Raw genomic sequence first — 18,343 nt, 5'->3', positions numbered from 1 at the left:
ACACAATAGTTAAGGTACAATAATGCACAAGTCGTCGGTTTATTTTCAAAGCAGAGGCAGTTGGCTATAGGAATGGTGATCATTATTGTACTAACAGTCTCAGGGGAAAATGTATTGGGAACCTGTTTGATGATTGGCATGCTGTCACTAAGCATTTTATCTTCACTGTATAACGCTGTAAGTAAATCACCTTATTTTTCCATATAATGATTTTTTAAATTGTCTTTGTGGTATTGCTCTTTCTACGCATCAGCAGCAAAGATAACTCTTGAAATGCTGTATGTTTCGTAGCATTTGAAGACCTCCTAGAAATGAATTATGGTTAAGTAGTCAGGAGAGAGCAGGAGGCAGTGCTCTTCCTTAATACAAAATGTAACAGAATGCAAGCCAGGGAGAATTTTTGGAGTCTTTGACACAATTTCTGAGTGAGGTGGCACCTAAAACTCCTCAAATGCCCCATGGGAGATGTAGGACACCAGGTCCTTCCCAAATGGCTGATGCGGTCAGCACCACATCTCAGCCTCCTGCATCCTCCCCAGGGCCCTTCCATGAGAGTCCTGGGAAGTTGTGATCTGATGGGGTCAGGTCTATGAAAAGGAATTTATGGACACTGATGAAGTGCACTGAAGTCTTTTCCAGGTAGTAATGACATAGGAAATATTCTGACGTTTCCAAATGGAGAAACTTGCTGTCAAAGTAGGAATGCAAATGAAACAGTTTTTAGTCGTGCTAACGCTTTCCGTAAATTTCCTATAACAAAATGATAACTGTATTTCCTGACGGGGAATTCCCGCGTAATAATAATAATAAGCTCGCTTTCATGTCGCGCTTGAATTTTCAGGAAATGCAGTGAAAAAACTTAAATCTGGAAGTTTCCATCTGTCTCCCCCACAGCACGCTGCTACCTTCCCGCTGGAGCGGGTGATGCGTTTGGTAAACCCTGCCTTTTCCAGGAGAGCGCCGGGCGAGCGCGGTGCTGCGGCGAGGCGTGCCGCCCTCGCTGCCGCCGGCCAGCCGCTGCCCCGGCCGCGGCCTCCGCCGACACCAACAGCCCCGGCCCCGCCGTGCGCCGGCAGCTGGAGCGTTGGCTGCAGCAGGCAGGAAAAAAAGCGCAAGCTCCAAACCAGCGGGAATAACTTCCTCTCCTTTGTGCCTCCTATCGCCGCCTCCCCTCCCACCCCGTATATATTTATGTATAAATACATATATACATAAATATTTGTAAAAACAGCACTTGTTAAATGCAGCTACTAAATAACAACCCTTTTAAAAAAAACAAAACACAACACCCCACACAAGCCATAATGATGATGATGATGATGACGGGAGGGGGGGAAATAAATAAATAAAAGCGAGCGAGAGTCGGCGAGGGAGAGGGAGGCAGGTTCAATTATCTAAACAAAGAAATCATGGCGGAGTGTTTACATTTGGCAGCCCAAAGACTGTTGGATTACGGAACCCCCCCTAAACCCAACCGGCTCCCCCCGGCCCCCCGCAGTAGCTGCTTGCCGGAGCCCGCCCGCCAACACCTCGTCGCGGCCCGGGTAAGTGCGGAGCTTGCGGCGGCCGGACCCGCGCCCCAGCCCTCCCCGGGCAGGCGGTGGGGCGGGGGCCGAGCCGGCTTCCCCCGCCCGGTACCGTGCCGTGCCGTGCCGTGTGTGTGTGTGTCTGTGCGTGTCTGTGTGTGTCGCGGGGTGGGGGGGGGGGGGGGGAAACACACGCCGCCGCGCTGCGCCGGGCTGGGGCAGCCTGGCCCCGTCCCCGCGGCCGCGGTGCCGCCTCCCCGCCCCGGGGTCACGGCGCCCGGCGCTGACTGGCGGCTCCGCCCCCGCGGCCGGCCCCGCCGCGCCCCTCGCCCGCCCGCCCGCCCGCTACCGCGGTGCCCCGCCGGGCGCAGGCGGCTGCCCGGCCAGGGGAGGGGGCAGTGTCCTGCTGCCCCTACCCGTTTGCGGGGCTCCGCTCCTGGGGAGCGAGAGGCCCCGAAATGGGCGTCGGGTGGGGGAGAAGGATGGGGGGTCTGGATGCGGCTCCTGCTCCTGGTGTCCGAGCGCCGCATCGCAGGGCGAGCATGGGGACCAGAGGCGGCGGTCGGGAGCTGGCAACAGCACTGAGACCCTCTCCCCAAACCGCTCACACCCAAGTGCTCTAGCTGCCAAATGTCCTTGTCCCCAAATGCCCTCGGCCCCAAATGCTTTTTCCCTGCAAATACTTGTACCCCTAAATGCTTTTACCGTCAAGCACCCTCAGCCTCAAACACCCTCACCTTCAAGGGTCCTTGCCTCCAAAAGCCTTTGCTCCCAAACATCTTTGCCCCCAATGCTTTTGTTCCAGTCTCCCTCATTCCAAATACCCTTGCTTCCAAACAGTTTCACCCCAAAACAGCATCACCCCCGATATTCCTTGCACCAAAACACCCTCACTGCTAAACACTTTTCACGCAAAACCCTCTTGCCCACAGCCTCCCTCAACCAATTAAGAGGTTTAGCTGCTCTTGGTGTTCCTCAGAACTGCTCTCCCACCCCCAGAGGGCCCTATGAAACAGCCAGAAAGGTGCCTGGGTCCCCCTCCCTCTGCCAACAAGCAGCCCCCAGACTGCTGATCTGACACGGGACCCCCCATAGGCCCCTGGTGTGAAATGTGGAAATGACCCTTTCAAGCAGACTGCAAGTGTTGCTCCCATGCGTCCATCAAAAAGTCTCCTGGCCCCAGACACATCTCAGTGCTAGAAAGCTGTAAAACTAATTTGGCACCTCTGCCCTCCTGCATCCAGCTAAGGGGCAGTGGCATCCCCTGGTTTTGTGGTACGAACACATGGGCTGTGTGTCCTGCTGCACCGCACTTACCCGTATCAGAGTGTTTGGGAGGTGGCAATGTACATGTATTGCTTCCAGGGTTTTGCAGGCTATTTTGTCAGGGTAGAGGCTGGGAGCAAAAGGACCAGCAAAATGACTACTGTGGTGGTAGGACGTAGGGGCTGGGGAAGACAGTTGGCTGGTTCCAGGCTTTTTCTGACACAGTGCTGGACCCACGTATATTTCTGGGGCTGTGTTCCCACATGTCCCAAATTCAGAGTGCATTGAGCTATGTGAGATTGAGCGAGGTAGAAAAAATACATCTTTCTCTTTGAACTGCTTGACTTAAAAAGTTTGTGGAGGTCGCATTCATGAATGAAAGAAAAATGCTTGATATTGTAGAGTTATGAGGCACTGTAAATGAAAAAGGGGGTTGGGACTCTGGGAGTTTGAGACATCCACTTTTCACACTCGTCCATGCCCCTTCCCAAGGCAGCGGGTTTTACAATTGTTTATCATTGTGATGTTGAGAAGCCCATGTTCATATCAACATGGTGGTGCATTGAAACAATGAGGAAAACCGAAACGTCGAGATGCATATTGGTGCCACTGCTGAGCGTGCTTGTACAAGGACTGCAGGTTTGGTTGTCCGACATGATTGTCTCTTTGCTGGGTCTGTGGGAGCACACAGTGCACTGAGGGACTGTCAAAGTGGCCTGCAAGCGATAGCTAATAGCAAAGATCCAGGTCCGTCTACAAACCCTTGGTGGCTGTCTTGCATTGCCAGCTGCTGTGGTGACAAGTTGTGTGACAAAGTTACAAAGTGCAGGTTAGCACTAAGTGTTAAACCATGCAAAAGTTTGGCTCTGAAGACATCAGTGAAGAAAATTGTGTTTTCATGGCTCAGAAGGCCATTGCTCAAAATCTCGTTTCCTTTCCTCTCTTTACTTTCTCCTCTCTGCAGCTACATTCCCCTACATCCACATTTAGGCCAGGCATTTCTGGGTTTGTACATTCTGTGGATAAAAGGCCTGTTGAGGAAATTCCCCATACACTTCGATTTTTTGCCACTTCCTGCTTGAACTATCAGTCTCTGAAGGTCTGAGGCTGTTTTCTCAAGGAAAGCTCTTAATTTAAGTGGCCTGTTAACTGTTAATTGCTGTTCTGTTCTGGCTATTTACCTGAATATCATGTCAAACCTGCTGTTCTGGTCTGGAGGCTACACTGGTTATCTGCTCTGATCTCTAAACTGCTACTGCTTTCTACTGTGTTATTGAAGACCAAGGTAATATTTCTTTTCTTAATGCAAACTGACATTTCCTTAGATTTAAGGATTTTGTTGAGCAAGCTGTCCCACTTGAAACTGCTTATACAATAATCTCAATTTTATGTCTGGTTAAAAATAGGCTTCCCTGAGACTTAATATTCAAAGAATTTTGTTGTTTCTGGTTCTTTAGTATGGATGTGTTTAGAAGAGGAAAACATTTAAAGCTGGGCAAAACAATGAGGAATGGATAGGTAGGCAGTTAACAGAGTTAGGTAGAAACCTGTATTTATCAAACTACAAACATTGGTATGTTCAGTGTAAGCAAAGCTGGAACTTTTAATGTATTCTTACCAGGCTGATGGGAAGTTTGGAGAAGGTCATGTTAAGTCCAGGGTTGTCTTGAGATCTGTGCAGTTAATGCAACACTGCCCTAGAAACAATTTCTTTCATTGCTGTTTTTAGTAAAGTTAGGTTCTGTTTTCCAATAACTATGTAAAATCAATGCCATATTTTGGCTGTTTGACTGGGATAGTCACACAGAAATGATAGAAAAATACTGGCAGAATGGATATAATTTTGTCTGAGAGTGAAGAGAGCATTAATGGGGCCGGTTCCCTTTTGGTGAGTGTTTGTAGTTTTTTGATTAATGAGAGTTCATTCGGGTATTGAGAGAAGAGACCTCTCAAATGACGCTGAATCTGTTTCCGCAGTATGTAATAGAATGAAACTCTCAGGCTGTCGCTGGACAGTAAGATATTCTGACATGAATATATATTTTGGAGCTCTGCACAAAATGAGGATTTCATGCATAGGCAACACAGTGTGACAAGTCATATCCTGTGTGACCTTGTGCTTACAGTATAAAGTTGTGTAATAATATATTCTGCTAAATTAATACACAAAATAGGTAGAACATGCCTCATTTTTATGCTAATAATGATATTTTTCAATTCTAAGCACCTTTTATGCTAAGACCTCAAAGTAAATTACAGGTAGGAGTGAACCAAGCTTCAGAACACTATTGTGAATTTTTGTATTATCATTCAGAGACTACTTGGAAGGTATCTTTAGTAATTACTTTATCTAATTTTCTGTTAATTATTGTCCAATTTGCTTGCTCTCTGATATGTTTTTGCTCCTAATATGTTAATAAAATACTATCTTATGAAACTGAAAGAAAAGAGATATTTTCATTTCAGCCACAAGAATGGACAGATTTGTCAAGGCTAAGAGGAAGAGTAATACTGACTTTGATTTCTCAAGCAATTAGCAGAGATTTTGCCAGTAGGATGTGTTTTATATGGCTGGAACATAAAGTAAATTTGGGATGTGTGGTCCATCCTGTGGTGTAACTATAGGTGAAAGGCTAATAAGACTTTACAAAGAGGTTAGCTGAGGGAACAAAAGAAACCTACATTATTTTGTTTAATTCAAATCACAAAGGATAGGATTTCCAAAAGTGCTGATTACTGGCTTTGTTCTACTGTCGTTAATGTCAGTGGTGAAAGTGCCATTTACTCCAAAGAGCGCAGATTCAGGCCACTGATGGGTGCTTTAGCAATCCTGTCCTTCATGTTTGTAAAGTGGGAGTTGAATCTTTCATTCCTGATACTCTGGCATGTGTTTCTTACAAACTTTACGCCAGGATTTGATTCTCTGTCATACCCCTCTGTGTGGAGATAGAGCAGCATTTCTGGGATAAGAATCCAGCTCATAGTGTTCTTCAGTAGCTTTTTCTCCATTGATGTCAGTGAGGTTGTATGGGCAGTCAATTAGTACAGAATTTACTCTAACTTATTAATGCATATTTACAACCTTAATTCCAGTTTAACAGAATGTTTTGTGGTGGAACGTTTACAGAAGGAGCATGTGGAAAAATTATCACTGCATGTATTAAGCATAAAGAAAGCATCCCTATACTGCTGTGTAGGAGCAACTGACAAAACAGAACATATTACAAGAAACTATCTTTTTCATTAAGTCTGCACAAAATGAGGATTTAACGCATGGGCAGCACAGTCAGTCCCAGCGGTTTAGTGCCCATAATCCCACCTTGAAAATGGCTTCACAATAATAATTACTGCTACAAAATGGACACTGCTTCCAATTTTGGCATGTCTACTTCACACATAACTAATTGCAGACACAGAAGGCACGATCTTATTTTACCAGCCACCTAGTTCCAGAAGTGCAGCTATGCTAACCTTCCCATAAGATTTCCAGTCTCAAACTGACAACTTTCTGCTTTGCCTTTTTTTGCCACAATAATGCAGAGCATGTGTGGCAGCCACCCTCACTTTGGCATGCTCAAACTATCCCTGGACATTAAGATACTATGACATGAATATATATTTGTGAGCTTTGCACAAAATGAGGATTTCACGCATAAGCAACATAGTGTGACGAGTAGTATCCGGCATGACCTTGCAAATGCAGGCTGGGCTCCAGAATAAACAGCTCCAAAGAGCAAGGAGTATAGCAGATTCTTGGGTTCTGGAAGAAAATCCCATCGTTCGGTTCCAAGCCCGCAGCGACTAGCATACAACTCTTTCTACAAGTTCCTAAAACTTACCTGCTTTACACAGGTGGTGAAGTACCCAGAGAACAAAAATTTCCAACTATGTTTAGACAGGCAGGGTTATTATCACAGAAAATCCGTAATCATCAGTGGAACTCATCACAGAGAGCTGAAAATCCTCTTCATGGCTGGAGATTTCAAAGCGCCTGGGTTCCAGATGTGGAGTGTTGCTTCTCATTTTAACAGGGCCTACGTTTGTCACTTGTTTAGGCTGTACTTTCTATCTCCTATACATGTGCTTGTCAGCTTTTTTCTCTTGCTAAATGAACAATAGGTTTGGATGGAACAGTTTTTTCTGCCTTTCAAAAGTAAACAGTGCAACCTTTTTAAAGTTGAAAATAACATATATGTTACTGATATATATATATAGGGAGATAAGAAAGGGTCTTCTCATACCTCTCTTTCTCCCAGTTTAGAACAATCTGGTGCAATCTGGTGCAATCTGGCCCCTTGTCAGAGCTGGCCTTGATTATGAGCAGCCAGACCCCTGGGTAGGCGGTGGAAGAGGTGCCTGTTGGTGCAGTTAGAGGAGCCCTGACAAATAATTGGCCATACTAATGTTGCATATAATAAAAGCATTATTAATGCAGAGCTAATGACTCATCAGTGTGAAATTTTCTTTAAGGTTATCTTTGCACAGATAGTATTATTGTACATTCTTGTTCAGGAGAACTAAAATGAAACAGGATCTTGAAATATGCATGGCATCCTTGTTTAGACTATACCAAAGATGCATATTATTCAGCATATTTTTGAGTTCTTTGTTGTTTAAAATTTCAGTGGGTTTCATTGGCTTTTTAGATATAAAACTGAGTCTACAGTTGTGGGCTTGTGGTTAGTTCTGGGCTTGTGGTTAGTTCTGGAGTATAAAGCCCTCTAGAAACAAGACAGGAAAGGATCTCAAGAGACCACCTTCCGTTCTCAAAGGCAGGATAGCTGTGCCATTATTGGTGAAAGTTTGTTCACACCATTCTTAAAAACCTTCTGCAACAAAGACTTTTCGTTCTTCCTGGGCAACCCATTTACCTAAATCTCCCTTGCCATATTGAATTCTATTACCACTTGTCCCATCTAAATTGGACATAAAGAGGAGACTATTCACTCCTCTTTGTATCTTCATGTATCCAAAGAACATTACTGTGTCCCTGCCAGTCATCTCCTCTCAGGACTAAGCAATCCCAGTTTTTTCCGCTGTTCCTCAGAGGTCAAGTTCCAGATTCCCTCCAGTTAGTCCAGAGCTATCCTGAAGGATTGAGCTGACAGCTGGACTCACTCAGCTCATGCCCTACCATCTCCCATTAAGATGGAAATTATTTTGTTTTCGTCAGTACTCTTGTTTAAACATCCTTATGTAGTGTTTTCTATTTAAGTTCAATTCTTAGGGCTTTATTATTACATGAGGCTTGTAGACTATGGAGAAAGCATTAGAAAAAATGAATAATGTATATCTTAATATGGCATTATACCTTATTTGTAAAATATTTTTTCTTTTATGAGTTTTATCTTTCCTCTCCTTCCTTTTTTAGTTGAGTAGATAATTTTAGGTAAATGACAATACCACTCCTATTTCCAATGTGAGGATAGGATTGTTTGAACTAATACAGTCCCATAATATATAACTGTCCTATATATTTACAAGAATAAGTTATTCTGGTTTTGCTTTTGCTGTGGCCTATTAGGAAAATCATGCCTAAATGTTAGAATTATTGATATATAGATGCAGACACAGCAGATCCTAGACTCAGTGCATATATTTTGGCCTAAGAACACATTCATTTTGCTTCCAAAAAGCATTCTATAAAGTATAATATATTTGATAACATTCCTTAAATTGTGAAGTCTTTGAGGTTGGGATATTCATAAATGTTTGCAGAGCACCTAGCATTCCTCTCTGACTGGGGCCTATGGGTAGTTTAAAAACATAAATATTTAATGATAATGGTAATTACCCTTTTTTCAGAATAATAATGGCTTTTAAGGTCCATCTTGGGTGAGTGAAACCTCCTTAATAATTTTTTCCCACCACTTTGAAGAATATTCTTTTGTCACTGGAAGCATTTCTGGAATTCATAGTTTTGTACATTGCAAAAATACCACGCTTCATAAATTACAGAACTGTCTGCTCCAACCTGTCTCCTGTTTAAGATGTAGAGAAATGAGAATGCAAGTGGCACGACTGACTGTATTCTGTGGATGTTTCTACCTCAGTGTTTTCGTTCAGATCAAGAATGATGTTTGAAAGGGATCATGCCTGCTTCCAGCACGTTGATTCTCGCTGTGGAGTGGTCTCCCAAAACCAAAACTGATTTCCTCTTGGATTAACCTACACCAGAAGATATTGTCTAGGAGCACATGTACTGTGCTCCAGCTGCTGGGGAGTATTCCTTCCATGGGACCAGTCCAGATCTAGGCTGTAGTAAACCACCTGAGAAGTATATAATATGGACATTGGGTCCTTTGCACCATTTTGCTTTACAGATCATCTCTTGTCTCCATGTCTTATCTGCTAATGTAGACATGGTCCTCGGTTTCAGAGCTGAGACCATTAGGAGATAACCCCCCAACTGACTGCATTACACTCAGTTCATTGCTTTGCTAAAAATCTCCAAGGAATATTCTGTCAGATACCAAGCCCTAACCACAGTGAACTATACTCTCTTAAAATTGTGAAAGAAATGACAGAAGGGTTTTCTTTTGACTGCATTTATGAATCTTTGTGGGAAAGGCCAATTAATGGAACTATTTGTGGAATCCTCTGCTTGATTTTCATTTGATACCCCTGTGATAAAATACCTAGCAAGGCAAAGGCTTCACATTGCAACCATGCAGAGAGGTACTTTAAGTACCTATGAAAACTTGACAGAATATTGACTCTATGGTATCCATTTAAAAATGGCTGTTGTGATGTATTGACAACAGCACTAGCAAATAAATAATACATATTTTTAAAATTTCCGTAATTACATGTTTACCCAATAGGCCAGAACAGCTCTGTCCCAAGGAGCTGTTGCAGTCTGAGTAAATAATACATGTTTTAAAGTCCATAATTACATATTTAAACGATAGACTATCGAGGAAATAATGCACATTTTAAAAAGTCCATAATTACATATTTACATGATAGTCTGTAAATTCTGTAATTACTTATTTACACAATAGACCATAGCAGCTGTTACAGTCTATTATGGTAACTCTCATAGAATTACATTATGGATTTTTTTATAACTTAAAAAATAAGTATATTTAACCAGAAAATTGTATTGTTAGTCTTAAAAAACCCTGCAAACCTCTGAGAAAATATGCGTAAAGGTAAAAATTTAGGGTGATACAGAGATAGAGAAGTTCTTATCCTTTCAGTGATAAATGTCTTTTGTTAGCATGAGGAGCTTAGGAATTTTCATTAATTTCAGAATTTCTTTATTTAGGTAGCTGAAATATAAATATGCAACATTATACGATTATACTTTCCTTATTGTCATGTAGACATTCAATTTGGATAAGCATTTGGGATTCTTAAAATCCTTTAGTTCCTGTTCTGCTCATATTAAAATCAGTGATAAAACTCACATCAACCCTGGTTTCAGAAATCATTTATATTGAGGACAGCACTTAAGCATGTACTTGAAATCAATGGCACTTAAGCGTCTTTTAAAAATAAGCACATACTTAAGGACTCTCATGAATTCTGATGGACCGAAACATATGATTAAATGTTTTCCCGAATTGGGATACTGTCTTCCATGAAGGCGGAATTGGAACCTTCCACATACATGGCTTATTGGTGAGCCACAGGTTTTTTGATGTTCGTGATGTGGCTTCTCCCCGAGGAAGAGCTTTTTTAGCGTGTTTAACTACAGACGTGCGTGTGTAAGAATCGGTGCTACAGCAAATGCGTTGATGATGCTTTGTTCTTTGTAGAGATTCATGGATTGAGAATTCATTCAGTGTTTTCCATAGCTCAGCTGCTGAATTTATTCCTCATGTTAAAGACTAGATCAATACACCTAAATGAGACTTCTGTCCATAATTACTACTAAACAGCAAGGCTAAATCAAGCAAGTCAGAATCTGACATTTAGCTCAGCCGGACCTTATGCATTTAGTAACGAAACAGAGTATGAGAGAAACCTTTGATCTTCACTGTTGGTTTCATTAAAACATTTGAGTTAAGAGAATTTGAACTGTTGGGAGCCCCATTTATAGACATGCCTTAAATGTAATGGAATATGCAAGTATGTTTTAACAATGGTTTGAGGTCGGGCTGTTCAGCTGCACTATATAGGCTGGTCACATATTTTGACTGAAAGCATCAGGTAAAGGGCTGAAGGTTTTGTCTCCCCTTCGCAATGAACAGTATAGCACCGAATTTGGTAAAGAAGTATCTATTCAGAAATAAAGAAGCTGTTTTATCAAGTGCAATATGCAGAAATTGCTTTGCACAAGGAAAGAAAAACCTCAACAAGATATACTTCTGCTGTTTTTGCCATGGATCTTCCCAGATGTTATTACTGACACCAGTGCACACATTTGGATATTTGGTTAAGTGACCTGGAGCTTCAAAGGCCAAAGGGAAAGTCAATATCAATCCTTTGTTAAAAGCAGAAAGCTGGCAGAAGAAATTATTAAATAGCAGGAGCCTAATTCTTATCTCTCGCATGGTGCTTTTTACCTGTGTAAAACAGATAAACAGCATTACCTAAGTGGATAGTCTTTGAAACCAGCAAATGGAAACAAGGGATGTAAGGGATTAGAGAACCAAATGTGAGAGCAATAACTTCAGGTTATGTAGGAACCATATTGAAATGGTTTAAATTTAAAGGCATCTTCATTCATTTTTGCTTTCTCCACAACAAATCCTTGCATTTGAGAAGTAAAAAATAGAAGACATCTCTCTCTTGTTGGACAGCCCCATGGCACTCAGTACAATGAGAATAACCAATCCTCTTCATATAAGTGCTATCCCTGTGAAACTGTCAAGGTCAGTTTCTGTGTCATTTTTCTACTCTGTTTTCCATTAAAAAATATACACATAAACATTTACTGGTTTTATAACACTTCCAAGCTTTCCACTTGAGTTAACATACAGGAGTTGTCATCTTTTACATGTGCATCCTAATCCTGCGAGTTATTCAGATTCTTTGAAGGTTTTGTGGATCTTAAGCTTTTCACCAGGTGAATGTTGAGAGTCTTCACTTCTCCCACCCTTTTTTATTTGTATGGCATCCATCCTTGCCAGGCAGGCACGTTATCTGCCAGAAGTTCTGTTACATATTATTGCTAAATAAAGATTTTGTGTTCATGTAACTGTGGCAGTTCTCTAATAATTCTGACCTCAGGTTGAATACATCCGGAAGTGCACAATATAAATTTACACAAATAAACAAGATGGGTTGCACAATATAAGCTATATATAAGAAAAGCTTTACTATCATATGCTTTTTGGGCACAAACCAGCTTATTTTATTGTGAAAGATCCCACTGGGGAGTCAGCACAGGGAATATTACATGAAGAAGGCAGGCAGATTCCAGCACATTATATTTGCCAATAAGCAGTACTTTGCACTTGTAATTTTGTTAATTGTCAGAAGTAATTTAAATTCATCAATTATCAATGAGTAATTCTACCAGCAGTGTTTCTACAAAAAGTTAAAATCCCAGTTGGATTAACAACACTTTTTCCTTCAGAAATAGATAAATTTAGTACTAGAGTAATTTGTCTCGCATGGTATTTTGGAATGTTCCTGAAAAATTAGGTGTGAGGCTAAAGTGAGACTTTATTGCTGTCTTCATGTATGCAACGGGAGAGCATGTGTGTTTTTGAGAAGACAGAGCCAGAATTTTCTCAGAGGTGCACAGTGAAAGGGGAAGAGGCAACAGGCATGAGCTGCAGCAGAGGAAATTCTGATTAGGTATTAGGAAGAATTTATTACAGGAGGACTAGTCAAAAGCTGGAGCAGATTGCCCAGACTGAAATCTCAAACTTTGGCGCTTTTTTTGCATTGGATTCCTGACTATCTTTTGTAGGTTGCTGTAGATGTAGGACAGGTTTTGGCAGTGGTCCCTCACCATCTTGCCCATATTCTGCAGAGAGCTTTCAGATTAAAATGTGCTGTGCTGTATAAAAATAAACTGTTACTGGCTTGTGGTGGTCCTTATTTGTGATAGAAGAGCAAATGATTACATCACTTGGCAGCAATGATGACAAATACATATTTGTCAGAAATAGTTATTTACTTTATATGCACTTGTTAGTTTTCCTTTATTACTTTTTTTTCATTGTAATGGAACTTGAGGACAGAGACACATTTCTTCCCTGCAGTGCTAACTACAGTAAGAGGTAGAATTATGGAATGTCATCTATGGCTTCTTATAATGATAAATATTTCTGAGACAAAAAATTATGAAAACCTATATGTATAAATTTCTCTATCCCAGCTATTAGGATGAAGAGTAAAACTACAGCTTACTATTACCAGGGATTTGTCAGCAACTAAGTGACTCCTCACAGGTAGAGAACACCTCCTTCCCCATACCATCTTTTAGATAGTTTGCTTGCTCTTCTTTTAGGATCTTTATGCAAGCAGTATATCTTTTCTATATGTTTTGCATTTGGTGATGCCAGGTACAGCTGAGGAACACCACAAGAAAGGAATGACCATCCTTTAAATGCCTTTTTTCTCGGTCCTTTATACTTTTTGTTAAATTTAAGAATCTGTGAGTAAAATATTGAAATGGCTGGGCCTCTAAAAGAGGGAGTCACATTCAAAAGCACAGGTGGTCAAGAAGGCCTATAAACTGGATAAACTGGGACTTGGAGAAACTAAAGGACTTTCCCATGGTGCCCCTGGGAGGAAGGTAATATAGCTAGCATAGCACAGATGAATTTTGCCTATTTCGTCTCGTGCATTAGTCAAGAAAAAATAGTGCAGATTAGTAAAGATAGTTATTTTCCTTCTGTCTTAAATGTATTTTGAGAGATGAATTTGATGAATTTCAGTGTTCATCAAAGCAAAGGAAGTTTTACTGTAGCTCTAACTAGAGTGAGAGACAGTGTGGAAAGGTGTTGTGCAAGGAAGCCCTCACAGCTGTATTAATGGACTTCAAACCTGACCTGCCGCACCCCTTCAGTGAACTGTCAGGCCTCTCTAGTTCAAAGAGTATAAAGGGGAATTGGGCTATAGTTAACGGGTTCATCTGGTTTTCTGTTGCATGGAGTCTTGACTCTTTGTTTTAAAGGATGTTGGAAAAATATCAAGCAGAGGACTAATGTGAGGGCTAATATGAGGAGCAGGAAGAATGTCATACGAGGCAAAATGACCGTAGCTAAGAACTTTCCATAGCAGCTGAGCAGAATACCTGTGGTTGAGTCCCACAGAAATTTAAACAGTTAATTAAAATTATATGTGTAAGACAGACCAAAAAAAAAAAAAAGGAAATTTTTGCATACAACAAATACTATTTACATGTAATAAATGTCAACCTTTCTCTTGAATCTTGTTCAATTTCTACTGCTTTTGTTCAAAGGATGTGTATTTTTAAAATGCAGCTGAATAACTATCTGAAAGCATAATGCTGAAATAGGTCTGGTTTTGGTCTTAATAGTTTTATGGTTATGCACCTAAAATAATAATATCAATAACAAAAAATAGATGCCTTTGGTGGTGGTAGCAGTACATGTTAAGTACTGGTTGTTCATGTTGTTTCAGGAGACGTGTTTGAAATTCAGAATGTCAGACTTTTAGAAGTCAGGTCTTCATATAACCAAAATTACGATTTCCCTAAATTTTTATATCTTATCTTTTGAATACTTGATGTTTACACACACAAAGAGAAATGCTTCAGCTGTGGTTCTATAGAAGCCTTGGTGAGTGACTGAAAAATAAAGAAGTCTTGTTCTCAGTGATGAACAGTACATGTAAGTACTTGGTCACTAATACGATTCAGGGCTAGTGGATTTGGTACCTGATATATTTTTAATATGTCAGAGGATTCTGAGCAAAAAATAAGAAAATGAGTAACTTAGATAAGACCTATTAATATTTACAAGCCCATGTTTTCATAAGCTCCGATGCAGCATCTTTACACAATCACAGTGTACTTTTAATGAGTGTTGGTACATTTTCTACACGCCCAAAATAGTTTTGTACAAAAGTAGCCATATATCAAAAGTGTGCAAATGACTAGTGACTGATTTGAGGCTGGTTGAGAATTTGACATGTCTACATCCTTAGCGATCACACAATTTCACAACTGCATTTATATTCAGTCAGTGGTGTTAACACTGTAGCTTTTGTGATAGTTCCTGTAATATTTCTGAATGCTGTTATAATAACTTCTCTATCACCTGCACCTTTTAATGATTCATAAATTCCTTGATTTCTATGAACAGCAAACTATAATAGCACTGTAATCGGGACAGCATGCTAAGGTATAGCAGAAACTTCTGCTGCCTGACTACCTCCAGTTTTCCTTCATTGCCTGACTAAATTGTTCAAAATGAGGTTTCCACTACAATTTGGAACAAGGAACTCCTGAGTTCAACACAAATACCAGTGAAGGAGACCATGCTGAAAATTAAAAAGCAAAATAGACAATAACATGTAACAGATTTCAAATAGAGTAAATGCAAGAGCATTCACTCTATAACAGGCATATTATTAGCTGTACCATAATTTCTCTTTTTCCTCTTTCAGTCATTTGGTCCTTTTAACTAACAATTTCCCCTATCTACCACTTACGTCTCACATACACTGCTCACACGTGTTCTGCCACAACGATACTTTCCAGTAACTTTTTCTGGGATGGTTTAACAGCTTCACTTGAAAACACAAAGGGATTTCTGTCAATCAGGTTGCATGATAAATTCTGGGATTTGGGCACTCCTCTTTGTTTTCCACCTAGCATGACTAAATCAGTCCCTTAAAACTGCAGTAAGCGAAATATCATAGGCATGACAGAAATCACAGGTGCTATAATCAGAGGTCTCCATGGGTTTTTTTACTGTGGTTTGTTTTTTCCCTGTAAGCTTTTAAGAAACTGTCTCACTCAGAATTAGGCACTGGATGCAAAAGCTTTTCCAGAAACTATTGATATAGTTTCATTTTATTCCGTCTCGGTACTGATTAAAAGCTTTGACTGTCGGCTGGCCATGCCATGTCCTATGTGATTAGTCTGCCTGAAAGGTGTTCTTCATAAAACTCACCATTTTTCATATTAATTTCGGTAGCTTTCTCATCTGGTTGGATAGACATGGAGAAAAGTCTCACTTCTAAAGGATAGGTATGATACACCTTAATTTCATAAATAAGCTTGCGCTGGTTCATGATGAGAAGTGCTGTGGATAGAAACAGAGAGCTGCCAGTGTGCTCCTTTCACAAGCTGTTAAGTCATTAAAAAATAAACCTTCATTGATCAGAGTTCATTCTGTATGGAGTGATTTTTCAGATGTGCTCAGTGCCAGCCTAACTCTGCATCCATTGAAGTCAATGGGAATTGTACTATTAACAACGGAATTTAGGCCAACCGAGTACTTTTGAACATCACACACTTTGTGTTTATTTAGTATTTTTTTAAAAATGTGCATATGTAATTTTTGCTTTACTAAAGCAATTTATGGCAAACCTCTTTAATCGAAGCATTAACAACCAAACAGGTATGAACTCCATCTTCATTCGTCTACTTTGAAGTAATACTTCTAATAGCATTGAATGGCATCCTGCCTTGAAGCCAATGGCAGCTGTGTGTGATTAGGAAGGAATGTATAAAGTAGACAGTAGAAAAAACAAAATGGAGGTAACAGAGAAAACACATAATCTCGCTGGTATAAGAGAATTTATATATCAAGGCTTGGAGTTAGGTATTCTAATTTTTAGAGATTAATTTCTAGATTGGCAGTAACTATATCTAGATCAAACATATAAGTGTTTTTTCACTCACCCCATTTTTTTCTGAAGATCATAGAATATCCTGAGTTGGAAGGGACCCACATTATCGAGTCCAGCTCCTGAATGTTACATGCCAGCCTGCTCTGTAAAAGAGACACTCTTCTATGGAAATAATTTTCCCTTTTCTTTTGTTCATAATATGTTTCCATTTTAACTATCAGTTTCCCATTTCAGTAGCAATCACTACACCATTCCACTGCTTGTAACTAATATGTTGATAATCATGTAATATAACTTCCTTTTAAAACTAGCTACTGTGCTGGAAAATTGGAAGTTAAAAAATGTGCCTAGTTTAAAAGAGTATTCTGTTGCAATTAGTTTGTGATTTGTATAAATCAATATGTATTATTTGAAAGACAAATCTAATCCATTCTGTAATCTACTGGAATGTTCAAGTATACCCAAGAATTGTGGCTAAAGTGGTAAAGCTGATGCTTGTACCAATGGTGTCATCAGTTGTGCTGGTTTAGGACTGGTGTTATTCAATATTGTTGTGTTTTAAAATCGGGTGAACTTTGAACAGAATTTGTAGATGATATGTTGCTATCTAGGGTAATCAAAATTTTAAAAATTTAGAGAGGAATTTTAGAAGCATCTGCCAAAGTTGAGCAAATTAACAGGCTAATGAGAGATACAATTATTGGAAATGCATCTTAGAAAGCTTTTTTTTTTTAAAAAAAATCTATTTCCAGATTCTATATTAGCTTTTACTTCTTGTGGAGATCTCTGTGTTGTTGTGGACAGATCAATGAAAAACTCTCCCTGATAACTTGGCCACTGAATCTGATCCAGCTTCCACTTAAATCAGTGGCAATACTGCAGCTGATTTCAGTGGGCAATGATCAGTTTCTGATGAATAGTATTACTAAAATATTATGCCGGTAAATCAATGGCGCTGGTTTATCTAGAATATTCTGATTCCACTAGGGAGGAAGTGCTCATGTTAGAATTGCTAGAAATACCAAAGGACTTGCTAATGAGGATTAACCAAAGAAACAAAGTAGGTAGTTTTAGAGGACAACCAAAGGAAAAGAACACTTGGTGGCTTTCACACAGTTGAATACTAGAGAGAAATAATTGTGGGGCAGCTCTGTTCCACGCTTTATAGCACATCACCCCAATAGTAAAAGTCATACATATAGTTAATGTCTTGATTTCCTTTAAAGAGATGTGTGGGGGTTTTTTTCTCTACTGAAAATTCTGTAAATTTCTAAAGTAAGCAATAGTCTGACCTCAAGTTGCATTGACACGGGTGAAGAAAACCATTGATTTCTGTAAGGTTTGGGCCAATCCTCAAGATCCTCGAGTATGCCAAGATGTTCTCATATTGCTTTATATTACAGCAATAGAGAAAATTCAGGAGGCTTACTTCTGCCATCATTTGCAATTTGGACTGGGTTTTTAAAAAAATGTTTCCCTTTCTTAATTCTTCTAATGTTCAGAGGGCTTGCTTCTCACCTCTTTTGCTTGTGAAAACCAGAAATTTGAAATTAATGGAGCTCATCAATGTGAGAGACTTGAACTTTATGCCTTGCAAGGGCAGAGCTCCTTTGCTTGTTATTTGCTGCTAGTTTTATCAGCATAAATTTGTCTACACTGAATTAATTTGTCTTCATTTCTACTCTGCCAGGTTTTTTAGTCTGTCTGAGTGTACTTTAGTCATTCTGAATTTTATCCCGTTTCTTTTCATCGACTACCCTACTAGTTTTTCTCTACATATCCTGTTGTTTTACTGATTGTTCCCACACTTCCTGACTTTGTAG

General features: G+C 40.1%; 1 long non-coding RNA gene across 4 annotated transcripts in view; it reads left to right on the top strand.

The window, feature by feature from the left end:
- Positions 1-1,390: 1,390 nt before the first annotated feature.
- The window catches only part of LOC129204452 (uncharacterized), a 501,141-nt gene continuing 484,188 nt past the window's right edge, over positions 1,391-18,343 (top strand). For all 4 annotated transcript variants that reach the window (XR_008576399.1, XR_008576398.1, XR_008576396.1 and 1 more), the window contains exon 1: positions 1,391-1,544. This is a non-coding gene — a long non-coding RNA (uncharacterized LOC129204452). The remainder of the gene's footprint in view (positions 1,545-18,343) is intronic.

Source organism: Grus americana, chromosome 3, assembly GCF_028858705.1.
Source record: "Grus americana isolate bGruAme1 chromosome 3, bGruAme1.mat, whole genome shotgun sequence".
Classification (NCBI taxonomy): Eukaryota; Metazoa; Chordata; class Aves; order Gruiformes; family Gruidae; genus Grus; species Grus americana.
Note: the sequence above shows the minus strand (reverse complement) of the source record. Positions and strands in the feature narration are given on the sequence as shown.